We start from the raw sequence: 16,198 nt of genomic DNA on the forward strand, positions 1-16,198 counted from the left end.
TTGGAGGGAAATCTCAAATCTAGATCTAGAATGTGATTGTTATCAAAACTCTGTTATGCTTAAGCTTATATACCATGTACTAATCACCCTCAAATGATAATTAGGCAATGGTTAATGGAAGATTAGTGAGAATGAGGTGAATGGCAAAATTAGCAAAAACACCCTTGCATGGTGAAAGCACACGTGAACAGTGCCATGTGAGGGCTCAAATTCACTTAAAATCATCTCATGAACACAATGGCATTGGAATTTTTCATGTATCATCAATAGAATTCAAATTCTCCATTTTCCCTCCAAAATACACATGCATGGGCAAATGATTATATGAATAAATTTCATGGAATGCAATGATGGATTTGGAAAATATAGGTCATGACAAGCATTATGCAAAAAGAGGCACTCAATTTGGAGTTTTGTAGCAAAAGTTATGGCATTTTGAAGTTTCAAGCACATTTTGCAATCACTGGATCATAACTCCTTAACCATTCATCAGATGATCATGATCTTGGACTTTTTGGAAATGGGAGAGAGAGATCTTCAACTTTCATGTTGACCAAAAATTCATTTGAAGCTTCTTTGATGTTGGAAAGTCAAGCTGAATGTGGACCAAAAACTTGCCATTTTTGGAAACTTGAAATTATAGGTCACTTTCCATTTTGGGAAACTTTTGATTTGACTTCAAAATCTTCAAGATTGATGTTTGACATGATGAATAAGCCTTGTTTGAACATGAATGGGATGTCTTAGATCATTTCCCACACCTCAAAGCCTTCAATTGACTGTACATTTGACTGTATGGTCCTCAGATGACCTTGACAATGCCTGATGAATTTGAGCTTCAACCACTTGGGGAATTTGCTCCAAAATGGACCTCTAGCTCACATAAGCTCAAAATAATTTCATGTGTAGTCCTCATACCAAGAAAAAACCATCTGCTCTTGTACAAAAGAAGACCTTGAATTGCCTTGACCTGTGGATACTTAGACTGCAAAACAAATGTTAGATGACATATTTTTGGTGCTTTTGGTTAGTGATTAAACAAGAAAAGCAATGATATACAATGCAAGCAATGCTTGGTGATCAAGAACCACTCATAAGAGACCCTAACCAAAGGAAAGGAAGGCAAGATGCTCAAAGATCCTTGAGGCTATGCAATGCTATGATATGATGCCATGAGGGATCTCAGGGACAAAATTGGGGTCTTACAGTAATCAAAAGCAACGCACAAGATTAAAACTTTTAAACTGGATCCTATGGTTGAGATGTGTGACAACACATCACTGGAGCTAGGGCTCCAGTCTTCTTCTCCGGTGGACCTCATTGTACTGGTCCACCATCAACCATCACCAAAATGAAAAAGCAAGACATGGATTTAAAGAAAAAATACTCAGGAGCTCGAATCTGGCCTCAATTTTGTCCAATTCCAAGTATATAAACTGATACAGAGATTTGAATTTTGAGGATCATGAACTGAGTTGCTTCGATTTGACCTCAAAGCAACTCAATCTTCTTGCCTACATTGATAGGACGTCGGAAAACCAAAAATCAACAAGAATGGTGTAGAGTTGAGAGAGAATCGAAGAGATGAAATTTATGAAAAATCACCTTCGAGTTGATCTAATTCCACTTGATCTTGATCTGGATTTGATTGTTTTCTCTTCCTCTTGCTTGCAGAAGCCTATTGAGATGAAAATGGAAGTGAATTTCTAGAGTTTGAGCTTCCAAACAGAAGATGAAGTTCAAGCTCGATTTCAAGAGAAATCTTCAAAAATTATATGGCATAGGGTTTGAATTGGTCTAGCAAAGCTTGGGCAAGGTGTTGATCCTGATTCTGAAGCCTTGAGCTTGTTATGCACTTGATATTTGCACCACTGGAAATTTGGCCAATTTTAGAAACTTCCTTGCATGGGTACATGTGCAATAATTTGGGCCTTAGGAATGATACAATCCACTTCCAATTTGTGTGCAAAGTGTCCTGAATCCATCATGTGGAAGAATGCAAAAGAGTTTGATCATTTGAATTCAAATCTTACCAAAACACTTCCCACAAAGAAGCCATGTGAAAGTACCTCACTTTTTATCCAAATGAGATGATCTTGGACTTTTTGGAAAGGTGAGATCAAGGGGAACAACTTTCATGTTTAACACTTTTTCATTTGAAGCTTGGATTATGATGAAGTTTAATGTGGAAGTTTGGGAAATCAAATATATTTGAAAATTTTCTAAGTCCCAAGTCAAATGTTCACTTCTTCCACCTTGAATAACTTTTTCTATGTGCTTCAAATGAGAAACGTTCCTTCCTTAAAGTCGTATCTATTTCAAACATCTTCAATTTGATCATAAATTTGACCTCATTTGGATTTGGCATGAAGGAGTTACGCATTTTAGAAGTTGATGAAAATCACTTGTTCAATGGTAGTGGCCCAAAATGACCTATAATGTTTCCTCTTGGAAAATGCATTTGAAAGTTGAATTTGCACTTCCTCTAAAAATCAAAGTTGAATTAGAAATATTTAGTTTGATCATTCAATTTGAATGTCTTTCATATCATAAACATTGAGCAAGTTATCATCTTGGGAAGTTAACCTCTAAACTAGGGTTCACACAAAATGACCTATAATCTTTCAGCATAAACAATGACTTTCCAAGCTTGGAATATGAAGATTAGAAAAATACCTATGGTGTCAAAATCGAACAGCTAACAACGAATTAATAGAAGGAGGAAACGTCGTAGATCTAACAGAGGTGGAAGGAGAACGCCTTAGAAGTAGCGAAAATTGTAGCAGTGAGAACCCTAACGTGAAAAAGAACGAAAATAACAGAGAGTGAAATAAAAAAACGCGCAGTATGTTATAATTTTAATGTTTACTAAAGGGGATCTTAGAGGGCGCTTGTGGAAAAAAAGCGCCCTCTAAAGGGGGCCTAAGAGGGCGCTTATGAAAGCGCTCTCTAAGGCTTTCCAAAAGCGCTTTATAAACTGGAAATGCACATGGACTTATAGAGCGCTTTTTTAAAAGCGCCCTCTAAGGGTAACCTTAGAGGGCGCTTTCTAAAAAGCACCCTGTATTATTGTCCCTCTATCTCCTCCTTATTTTTTCGCTTCACCTTAGAGGGCGCTTTATTACAAAAGCGCCCTCTAAAGTGCGCTGTCTATTCCAGTTGTTCGCTCCTTATTTTTTCGCTTCACTTTAGAGTGCGCTTTTGTAATAAAGCGCCCTCTAAGGTGCGCTGTCTATTCCAGTTTTTGGCGTAGTGAAGCAAAACTAGCTCTAGACTTCAACATGAAAGTTGTTTGGAATGTAGCTTATAGTAACTTTTATCTTGGAATCATTTTCATATGACAAAAATTGTAGGATATAGGGTCTAAGGAACCCCAGTTTTGACCAGTTGACTTTCTCTGATCAACCAACATGAACCAACTTACTAGCTTGACAATCTCTTGACTTTTGGGACTCATGGAGGATCATATATGCATAAAATGATGTAATGTGAAGTACACCTTGAAATATTTGATCAATTGTTGAAGAAACTTGTTGAAGAAGTCACACAAGATACCCAGATGAATTAAGGTTTCTAAGGCAAACAAACTCCAAACTCTTGATGATTTCTTGATCAAACAAATAACATGTGAAGATCATGGGGATCCATATAAGTCTACTAGAGCCAATTTAAACCAATTCTTGATTGAACTCCTTGCATTGAGGGTTTTAAACCCTAGATATGAGCTTGATGGAGCATAGGTGAGCATACACACTACCTACAAAAGCAACAAACTATACATTGACATATTTTTGGTATTTTGGTTTGTAAATAATGAAAAATAAAGTATGATACAATAAAAAGTTCTTGGTGATCTCTCCCAATGCAAACCCAATGAGTGAGGGGTAAGGAGGATGCCAAGGTGTGATCCCAATGCCAATGCATATGATGAGATAGCATGAGAGATCTTAGGGTCGAAATTGGGGTCTTACAGTATCCGCCTTTACTCATAGACTTTAGTGTGACTCTTGTTCTACAATTATCAAGTATATTCATACTTAATTCAAATCATTTCAATTTCAATCATTCATTTGTTTTGCCTCCATCACCTTGTTTTCGACCCTAGTGGGCTGAACTACGAAAGCTCTGATTTCCTCATTGCACTATGAGGATACGTAGGCAGGAGAATCCATATTCTTCGTGAGCTATCTTATTTATTCCTATCTTATATATAAATCTACCTCATCTATTCACCAATCAATCATGCTTCATTCATTCAAGCCATACCATCTGTTGAGATCATTCATACTTCTCCTTGGACTCCTTGTCTATCCTTTTAGGACGTCTTAACGATAATCCATATCTTTAATCGAGAGATGTTTGGGCTACAACCTCAAACACTTAATTCAGTCTTTCTTTTTGGATTTACCTTATAGTGGCGGCCTGTTAGTCCACGTATTGGTAAATTCCTACCTTGCTCTTCGATTAAGAGTCTATCTTCTTCTTGGATTCAAGATACTATCCTTATTTGATCTCAAACTGTGTGTTTCCCCAGCAAATGATACACTATTCCTTTATACTACAATCATTCCTTGAAGTGGTGTTTGTCTTGTGATCCCCTGTTACTTAGACAAATGTCTCTCTCCCTCTATTCTCGTAGTTCTGAACTACGATTGCTCTGACTTTCTCATTGCACAATCAGAATACGTAGGTACAAGGATGCGAACCCTTGGTGACAATACTTCTAATTATTCCTTCTTCGCCTTAGGGAATCATCCATATCTTTCACAATCCATTACCTACCTTCAATCATAAAACGTTCACCTAGTGACATATTATTCCTTTAACATCGAAATACACTTTCTTTGGAATTCCATATATACCCTTTTAGGATGATATAGTGAAAGTACGCATTTCTACTTAGAGTTGTTTGGGACTGTGCCCAAACACTTAATTCCTCCTTTTTTGGCTAAACACCCTATAGTGGTGGCCCTACTAGTCAACATAGTGGTTAAAGTTGCTTCCCTCTATGGTAGAAATCTCATTTCCCTTATGGATTCCAATACACTTTCACCTTTAGGTTTCAAACAATACTTCTTCAGTCACTCATCACTAGGTACCCAATTCCGTGACTTCGATCACTCCACTCATTTCCATGATACACTCATATTCTACCTTCTTTCACTCCATGTGATAGACAAGTATTCTTTGAGCCAAATACACTATACCTTTGTGCGCCATCTTGTACCTCCTTGTGAACCAAGAGATGTTTGTTGCACAACCTCAAACACATAATTCCTTCCTTTTCGGCTTTACCTTATAGTGGCGGCCTGTTGGTCCACGTATTGGTAACAACCACCTTACTCTTGGGTTCATCCTTTCACTCTTGTTGGAGTTTAAAAAACTATTCTTTGGTTCATACCATACCTTGATCACACTTCTTCTCACCTCCTACCTCTAGTTCCTTGAACTACGAAGCTATGAATTCCTCATTGCACTATGAGGATACGTAGGCGTGAGGGCCCCAATCCTCATCGAACACTTTATCTATTTTTCTTCCTTTCCTATTCTTTTTCGAGTAATATTAGATATAATACCTATTTGAGTGAGAACAATCAAAACGGTTCCCATGGAGTACCATGGATGTTTGGGATGCTAATACCTTCCCCTTAAATAACCGACTTCCTTACCCAGTATATCTCTTTCCCCCGGGTTTTATCGATGTTTTCCCTTCCCTTTGGGGATAAATAAAGTTCGATGGCAACTCTATTGTATGTTCGAGCGTGCGATATGTTCGGGTATATTTCCGCTAGCTTCAATGTGGATGAATAAAATTGTCTTTTATTGATGATAATAATAGAAATGCCCAACAATGTTTGCTTCTCCCTTAGGAATAGGAGAAGAATTTTTCTTAAAAATAATAAAAACAATATACTTAGAACGAAGAATGACAATAGGAACATCAACAACAATCCAATTGTTGCAAATCTGACCATGCGTCACAAAGTTGGTGCAAGCTTCGTCTTTATCATCATCGTCTTCGATTACAACAGCTGGGTGTTGATCATTCCCATGAATGAACCCTCCACTATGGAAACTGGGTTGTATAACTTCAGTTCTGGAGTTGAACGGCCCTTGTTGAAAACCCAATCCGGCCTTATTCTTGTTCTCGACAATATCTATCATACGGCCCCACTGATCAATGTTGACAAGGGTGCCCCAGTTTTCTTCTCCTCAGCAATAGACAAGGCTTGGAACGGCGTTCCAACATCCTTCTCAGCTTAAACAAAAGTAAGAGATGACAGATGGCTCACCAGTAGTGCCTTCTCTCCACCAACAACGATAAGCTTGTCGTTCTTCACGAATTTCAACTTTTGGTGTAGAGTAGATGTTACAACTCCTGCTTCATGAATCCATGGCCTTCCCGACAAACAACTGTAGGCTGGGTGGATATCCATTACCTGGAAAGTAATCAGGAATTCACTCGGACATATCTTAACTGGAAGGTCCACTTCACCAATGACAGTTTTTTTAGAACCGTCGAACGCTTTAACAACCATGCCATTGTACCTCATTGGGGCACCTTGGTAAGAAAGCCTTGACAAAGTTTACTTCAGAAGCACATTCAAAGACGAACCAGTGTCGACCAACACATTGGACCTAGCGTCCTCCTTGCAATTCATTGAAATGTGGAGCGCCAAATTGTGATTTCTACCTTCCCCAGGAAGCTCTTCATCACAAAGGCTCATATTATTGCAAGAAGTAATATTGGCAACGATGTTATCAAACTGATCCAAAGTTGATCGCGACTTAGTAAGTCTACGGGAATCATGACTGCAAGTGCGCAGTCCTATCGTGTAGTTTTAAAGATTATCGAACCCACAAGGACTAATAATCGAACGTACCATTATCTAATGTTACTATGTAAATCTAAGGCTGATGATCGTTCTAAGATTGGAGAGATTAAGAGAAATAACTATAACGTAAACAGAATATTAATAAAGATATATGATAAAGGGATATCGGCATGTAACGCATCAAACTTCGGAGATTCGATAGATAGTTGGTGTAATCTTATTGGTCAAAATATTCTTCAATAGAAATTATTTATAAAAAGGACTTAGTCCCACACTCTCATTTTATTGACTCTGACCATACTCTCAAACCAGAATGCTTGGCTCTCACGGTCTCAATTTGAATTTAAAAGTAATTTTTGAATATTAATAAAGTCTAATTAATCCTAAAGCGATCTCGCTGTGTTTAGGATTAATGCCTAGTTTCAGCTATCTGGTTAAAATCTCAAACTCTCGTTCTTGCTGACTGTAACCTTTGTTTGTTTTGTACTCTCGCACGAAAAACAGTTTGAATAAAATAAGAAACTAAAAACGAAAAAAATAAGTTTTATAAAAACTAACACCAATTATTTACGAATCCCGTCGTTTCGACGGTCTTTACATACCGATACCTAAGGGTTTAGCCGGACATGGATCCGGTAACAGACACGGTATTCGGAAAATCAAACATACAATAAGGCATAAATAAATAAAATAGCAATCAAATTAAAACTTGGATTATGAATTGAGAACTAGAACTGGATCTTGATTCTTCAAATAAAATAATGTCGGCAGGATTTGGCAATGAGTAACTGTTGCAATTGAATTCAAATGCGTAATATAAATTGCAATAGTCCTCGATGTGGAGAAACTATCATTTTTACAAAGTAGGAAAAACTGCCTAGGAAACTAACCAAAAAATAAATCTGACTAATATTAAGCATACGATCGAAAGCAGGAACAGAGAGAGATCGTTCAAGGATAAACAACCCCCTTATATATATTCTCCACTTCCCTAAATTGTAGCCAAAAGGTGAGTGGAATCGTGGCTAATATCATGGAGATAAAGTAGGGAAGACCGGGTTGTGGCGGTTGCTACAACCCTAGTTTTGAACTCCGTGGCGAGCGCCACATTTTGAGGGATGAGTGCCATAATCTTCCATGCTTTGTGGTGGGCGCCACCACTCTCTTTGGATCATGTGGTGGGCGCCACACATCCAAGTGATGAGCGCCACAAGCCCATTTGGTGTGGTGGGCCCATACTCTCTATTTTTCTCTTTTTTCTTTCCTTTTTTCTATTTTCCACTTTGCTTGCTTATAAACCTTTTATTTGATAAATACATGCAATAAACATAAAATACTGCGTAATAATAAGTGTTAATCAAGTAAAAAACAATGCATATGAAGCCAAAAATACGATACGTTTTTGCGTTATCAAATTCCCCATACTTAAACCTTTGCTTGTCCTCAAGCAAATGCTGCATATATGAATAAAAAAGTTTGGTAATATCTTTGCAGCATAAAGTATCAAGGCTCGTAAAAGACACAGTTGCATTCAGATACTCATTCTAGTCTATAAACTTTACTTTGGTTAAAAATGGCATCAACAGGTACTCACTCCCACACTAAGGGTATCGTTGGAACACATAGTCACAATATTGCAACCATAAGTCTCCCTCCTATACAAACCAATCTGAATCATGTTGTGATGCGTAAGCCTACCTTACGAAACCTTCTTTTTATCCTTTTTCATTCTGGCGCAGTCACATTAAGCCTGTTATCCTTTCATATTCATAGCAAGATAATTTGTTAGTGACTATGATCTCATCATTATTTCTTTCTTTATTTTTCTCACTTTAGCTCAAATAACAGTTAAAGATGGTTATACCGTTGGGCTAAATGATCGAGTGAGGGTCACCTAACTTAGAAGGAACAACATTTATCATACATTTCATAATTTTTTCTTCTTTTAAGCCTGAGATCATACACTTATTTGCATCGACTTCTTGCATAGTGTGTGCTCAGGATGGTGTTGACTGCTAGATAAACTACTTAAGGAATATTAAAGGATAGAATTTAAGGCTATGGCATGACAAGTACTCAAATCGATCTTATACTTGGGAGATTTAAGGTGTTAAAACGATACCGATCTTATAAAGTTTTTCCAAATCTCTACAATTCAACCTCAGTTTTATTTATAGGTTAGAATTTTCAAAAGATGTATTGTATCTCTAAGTCTAGATTTTTGCAAAAAAAATTGTATGGCTTAAGCAAATAGGAGAATTAGTTAATAACGGAAACCACGCATAAAGACTCGACAACATATTGATATTTAACTCGACTGACACTTAACAGAAATAAAATAACAAAAGGAAATAACAATAGTTTAAATCTACCTAGAAAGCGATAAATAAAAGCGGTAAAGCTTCCTCCCCCCTACTTAGACCGTGCATTGTCCTCACTGCAACGACATAAGCTAGGAAAGAAAGGTAGAACCTGGGTATCTTGCTACTGGCGCCTTTTGCCACGTGTACATGGACGTCCACCGTTTCTTGGCTGGTGAGGTGGCGTATAGTCATGGAGATCTTCCACACACACTGTCAATGCTGCCATTTCATCAATCAAACCAGACATGTTTTGTTCGGTTTTGGAAGCGTAGTCGTGCTGATCATGCTGCATTTGGCGAAGGATTTGCATTATTTTAGTTTGCTAAGCTTCCATGTTTTGGATTTGTAGGTCGCGTTGAGCGTCTAATTCGCTACGCCGCAATAGTTCAACATAGATCTCATCAAGGGTGGTTGGTGCCACATTTCTTCTTCTAGGTCTTTGGCTGGAGGATGTACCTACAACATTTTCAGATGGCATGTGTGTGGTGTGTAGGTCAGTAGCGGGAGCAGCTTGCTCCGGAATGTAATCCTCATCGGTGTCATCGCCAGCAACTACATTCTCAAGAATGTGCGCGGGGACTTGGTCAGGCACCAGATCATTAATATAACAATGATTTTCCAGATTACGCACATATGTGCGAGATGGATTTGGGAGGATGAAATCGTGTAACACATTATTTGCAATTATTAAATTAAACTTATCGTCTCCCATTCGTTTTACCAATTTCATGCTCCTTGCCATGTCTATGTCAATGGTAGGATGCGGGAGCGGGGTTAGCCTGGAGAATTTTTCTTCGAGTTCTAGGACTCTGGCTATGGAGGTTATTAAACCTCCAAAAATAATTGGCTTTCTCTTCACATTGACAATGGCCTGCATGTGAGATAGCATAAAAGGGATGGTATTCACCTTTTGTGGCAAAAATGTGGCGAATAAATAAAAGAGTTCTTTTTCGTTCACCTTGTTAGAGTTTGCTCGGCCAAAAATGGTGGATTCCAATATTTGGCGAAAATATCGAATAACTAGGTTGTGAATTAAAGTGGCTCTGTTTCCCTTAAAACAATGGGTTAGTGTACCGGTTATTTCCCTCCAAAATGGTTGAAAGGCGCGTTGCCAACCCTCAGCATCTGGGATCTCACTTAGTACGCCATCCCGATGGGGGAAATGTAGCAGATCCGCTAGTTGGGAAAATGTAAGGGCATATTCGATGTTGAACAAACGAAACTGGACAGTCCATTGGAGCAGTTTGTGTTGGGTGTGGGACTAAGATTAACGAACTTAGAAATTCTAGTGTTAATTGAGCATAGACAAGGTCCTTAAGAGATAGGAAATAATTTAAATTTAAAGTGTCTAGCATATAGTTAACACTATCTAAAATTCCTAAGGCAAATAAACAGGGTTCATCGGGATACCTTGTTGATTCGATCTTTCTTGCACTTAGAGTCGTGTACGTCTCTTCCTGTAACTCACCTGGCTTGCCGTTTCTGAACACTATTTCGTATTCCCTCATCTGTGCCATGATGAATTTTACACTTCTTGTGTAATGTAGTAACAAGAGAGAGTAGAATTATGTTTATGAGATGTGTGGTTTCGTGAGGTTATGTTGGTGGTTTATATAGAGATGATGGTGGTTGGAAATTGATTAATGAAATAAATTTCATTTACGGTCTTCAATGCCTCGGTCAAAGAATTTGAAAATGGTTGAAAAGGCTTTAATACGTTGTCAAGCATGCAAGGGACAAAGCAATTAAGGGGTTTGATGTGACAAATATTACAACAGTGTGCGCGTGAATGACAATGTAGTGGTTGGCGCCACTTTTTATGCTCGTGGCGGGCGCCACTAGGGAAATTGTGGTGGGCGCCATAATCCTCACATGGGCGCCACATGCAGTGTGGTTTGCTCCCATGTGTGGAACTTTTTATTGCTTTGACCACAATTTTCATTTGAATTTTACTTTACCGGCATAAAATAATGGTTAAAAAATTAGTTAGACGAAAATCAACATGATATATAGGTAGGAATTAGAAACAATATATGGTAAAGTGACATTAAAACGCAAAATTGAAAAATAAAAGAACGGGGTAGATGGGAAAAGATGATATAATTCGTCTACTGGAAAAAAGAAATGAAGTAATTAAATAAATTCCCAATGTGTAAAAACAACAACAAAATTCCAAACAAGAAAATAAAATAAATGTCAGTGAATCGGTAATATTCAAATAAATTAGCCATTACGGAAGCTGCTGGAAGGAGGAGCAAACGAGTAGAAGTGATGGTAAATGTGATCCAGGTTCTCTGTCACTACATCCATAAAGTCGTGGAATTCCACGCGCAAGGTGCTCAGCTTGCCTCTCAGATTTGCGACGTCTGTCTGAACAAATTCGATGGCAGCAGCATGATCGGTGAGAGGTGCAACAGGTATAGCTGAGGTGTGCGATTCAGCGTCAGAGAGATAATTATCATAGTGGTCGTATATTTGGGGTGTCTCTGGAGGAGAAGGTGGTGCATATGGTGGTCCATCCAAATCATAGAGCTAGTTGTTCCTGTCATGTACAATCGTCCTATGGTCTGGTAGGGTAAACAGGTGTACTACTTGGCGGTTAATTAGAAATTCAAACACATTCAGACCTAGGTTCCTAATGATACTGGTGTTGAAGCAATATTCGATATTCATTGGTCGTATCCCATCTAAAGGGTTGAGCCTGATAAGTGGTTGTCTCAGTTCGATGGCATTTGTTATCATGGTCACTAAGCCTCCTACTAAGATTGGTCCATGGTTATCCTGTGCTATACTGTACAAATTAGCTATCATGAATGTAACAGCATTGACAGGTCGGGCATGTGATGGGCAGTACATTATAAATAGTTTGTCTTTGGACACGAAGGTTTTGTTCTGTTCCTTTCCAAATAAAGTGTGAGTTAGGATCTTATGAAAGTAACGAATGGCAGGGTTATGGATGTTCTCTTATTGCATAAGGTCCGTCTCAGTATGGTCGTTTCCTGTTATGCTACCCCAAAAGTGATCTAATTCAAGGTCTATAAGCCTATCTCCCTGGGTAATGGTAAAGGTATCAGGACCATTAGGGCATCCTAAGAGTTCAGCTATTTCTTTGTGGGTGTAGCGGTAGTCATTATCGAACAACCTAAAGGTGATGAGACCTTTGTTAAATCCCATACCATAGTTTGGCGGGTAAACTAGGGAGCTTAGTAATTCTAAAGTCAACCTACTGTAGGAACTAAATTTTCTTTTGATAGAAAAGGTGTCCCAGCCTAGTTGGTTAATTAGGAACATAACAATGTCTCCTATACCTAATTTGGTCATGGTGCGTCCATCTGGGTATAAGGTTAGTGCCATTTCTCTCTGAGCTAGAGCCTCAAAACGTCTCCTTTGAGCTCTGCCTCTGAAGACTATACCCATGTAATCTACTTGTTACATTGTGATGATTAGTAGCTAGATAAAATCAAGTAGATAACAGAATTAAGTTACTAATGGTCAATAATAAAGAAAGATACCGATTGACTTTATGAGAAATAAGAAAGAAAGAAAGAATGAAAAATAAGCAGTAGTAATAATCATAAATTTAGATAATTAAATTAAACAGTTAGATAGAGTGTGGGTTGTCTCCCACTAAGCGCTTTGTTTATTGTCGTAAGCTCGACAAAAATAGAATAGATGTTATTTTTGTGAATGAGAGGGTAGCTCTACGAGCTTTAGATTTGTGATGAAATCATTGTTGTCAATGTTGTGGTAATGTTTCAAACGCTGGTCGTTTACTCTAAATGGTTCGCTCATTTTTCCCTTTATCTTTATCGCTCCATTTAGAAATACATTGGTAATTTTGAAGGGACCCGACCACCTAGAACGAAGTTTTTCGGGAAAGAGTCTGAGGCGGGAGTTAAACAGAAGTACTTTGTCCCCTTCCTTAAACTATTTTCTTGATATGCGATTGTCGTGCCATTTCTTAGTTCTTTCTTTATAGATCCCTACATTCTCATATGCATCTAGTCTAAGTTCTTCTAGTTCATGGATATCTAATATTCTTTTTTCGCCTGCGGCAATATAATTGAGATTAAGGGTCTTAATGGCCCAATATGCTTTATGTTCTAATTCTACCGGCAGATGACATGATTTTCCATAAGCTAGCTTAAAAGGTGTGGTTCCTATTGGGGTCTTATAAGCTGTCCTATATGCCCACAAGGCTTCATGTAATTTTGAGGACCAATCTTTTCTAGAGGTGGCTACCGTCTCTTCTAAGATTTTTTTAATTTCTCGGTTCAAAACTTCTACTTGCCCACTCTTTTGTGGGTGATAGGTGTAAGACCCCAATTTTGGGCCCTAAGATCCCTCATGGCCCACATCATATCATATTATGGCTTCAAGGATCATTGCATGCCCTAGTTTCCCTCCTAGTGGGTGGATTGCCTTGTGAGTTTAGTTCTTGATCACCAAGCATGTCTTGCATTTGTATATATTTGCCTTTCATATGTTTATCATTCCAAAGTACAAAAATACTGTCAGTTTAACCTTGTTGCTTGCAGTTGAAGCAATCATCAGCAATTAGGTCAAAGACAGTCAACAGTCAGTCAAAGCAATGGATGGTGGCCATTCTTGTAGAATTTGGGCACCATGATCAATAATCAAGAGTTCATATAACTTGGGACATCATATGAAGTCAAGGTCTCAAGGAATTAGGGTTTGGAATTCATCAGAAGTGGTTCAATCATTGCAAAACCCTAGAAAGTCAACAGAAAGTCAAAAATTGGTCAACTGTGGATTTAATCAGTGATTTGATGGATGGATTTGATTTGAAGGAGCTCATTCATGTTCATATAAGCCTCATATATCATTCCAAACCTCATCATGGAAGAATTTGAAGCAAAATCAGAAATTTCCCAAAATAGAAAGTGGACCTGTAATTTCAACTGCCAAAAATAGTAACTTCTTGATCTTAATCTTGCATCATGATACAAGCTTCAAATGAATTTTTGCCCAACATGAAAGTTGAAGATCTTGTTCTCCCATTTCCAAAAAGTCCAAGAACTCTCAATTCCCATGTATGGTTGGCAAGATATGATCAATTCATTTTCACAATTTCATGAACTTCAAGAGGCCATATCTCATGAACCATTTGGCCAATTTTGGTGGGGTTTTTTCCTACAAACCACATTTCATCTCCTCTTTCCAAAAATATAAATTTCATGTACCAAAAATCTATGGATCAAAATGGCATTTTTGGACTTGTTTCATTTAAATTCAAGTTTGACCAAAAGTTGACTTTTGAAATTAAACCTTTTCACTCACTTTGGCCATTTGGGATTTGTTTTAATTGATATTTGAAACATGTTTGGGGCCCAAATTCGTGCAGAACTTTACACCTCCATGTGCTTATGTTGAAAATTGGCAATTTTGGCAATTTGGTTCATTTAAGTTAAACAAGCTTAGCATTTCATTAGCCAAGTTAAAACAGACCATATACGACTCATTTTCTGCAAATTCTAACCCTAGCTGCAGCCTCAATCACACAGAAAAACTCTCATTCTCTCTCAATTTGCATTTTCACGATTTGAATTTTCTGAGCAAAAACTCAAAAGAGCCCGAGCATCCACTGGTTTCTTCATCATCTGGCCATCATTTGGGAGCTTTTTCAAACACCATTCATCAACTGCACAGCCATCTTCGTGTTCTGTTTTCCAAAGCATTCTTCCATGGCAGTTTGGAGCTAGAGTTGAATCGAGCAAGTTTGAGCTTAAATAACTTCATCATCCATCATTTGGAGCTTGGACCTTCGACTGTTTGAGCATACATCAGCAAAATAGCAACTGTTTCACTCTTTCCTTCAAATATAAGTAAGTTTTCGATCTCTTTTATTTCCAAAATCATGAGGTGCTTAGGATAGATCTTTTGATGCTGATTCCATTGAGCTTTGTGTCACTTGAAATGGTTAACTGTGCTAGGAGAAATCTGAGTTTAAAGTTTGTTGGTTGTTTTTGTTTTGCACGATTCCTTGATGTTTAGCTCGAGTTCATAAATTTTAATGGTAGCATGTTGATATGCATTGTTTGCTGATCATGATTGTATGTTCAATTTGCATTTCTGGAAATTTTGTGGAATCGCGTTTTGTGAAGATGATGAAGATCACTGTAGCATTAAAACCCTAATATTTTCCCAGAAAGCTGGACTGTTCACGTGCGCATGATGCTTGTTTACTGTGCAATTCCATACTGACCAATCAAAATATTTGGTTTCTTGCCCTGTACGCAACGTTTAGATTAGTGAGGCGCCTATTTACCACAATGCCACTCGGTCAACCACCTTTGACCATTGAACCATGTTCTTTTGCTCATGTTATTCCAAATTGATGCTCAACTTACAAAATTCATTTCTCACTCATTTCAACTCCAAAAATCATGGAATTTTTTGCATCATGTCCTGTTGAATGTCTATTATTTTATCATGATTTTTGCTGAATTTTTGGTTGGCTGGATTTTTAATGGCTCTAGGTTTCTTGTCATGTATGCACATTTCATACCTTTTGCCATTCCTTTTGTGAAATGATGAGGATGCATCCATTTGACCTGAAATTTTTTGTGGTTAATCTACACTCATTCATGGTGATTTTGATGTAGAGTTTGTGCATTTATCATATGTGGTTGTTGACTTATGAATTTTGGAACTAGGGTGTGACAATTTGTGTTACACCAATGTTATGCAATTTCATGATTTTCTTTAACATGCTTCTTGACTTCCAATTGACCTCAAATTTTGCATGATCCTTCTCTTATATGTCTAGTTTGTGTGTGAATTTTATTGGAATTAATTATGCCATTTCCAAATTGTTTGAGATTTTATCCCCTGTTTGACCAAATTGTTGACTTTGTGTGACACATCTTGCCATTTCATTTGGGAAATTCTCATATCTTATTGGATGATCATGAAATTTTACATGTGCATACTAGACATCTTGAGCTTTGCATTGGTGTTGATCCCATTCATTTCTCA

This window comes from Lathyrus oleraceus, chromosome 1 (genome assembly GCF_024323335.1).
Source record: "Lathyrus oleraceus cultivar Zhongwan6 chromosome 1, CAAS_Psat_ZW6_1.0, whole genome shotgun sequence".
In the NCBI taxonomy this organism is placed as follows: domain Eukaryota; kingdom Viridiplantae; phylum Streptophyta; class Magnoliopsida; order Fabales; family Fabaceae; genus Lathyrus; species Lathyrus oleraceus.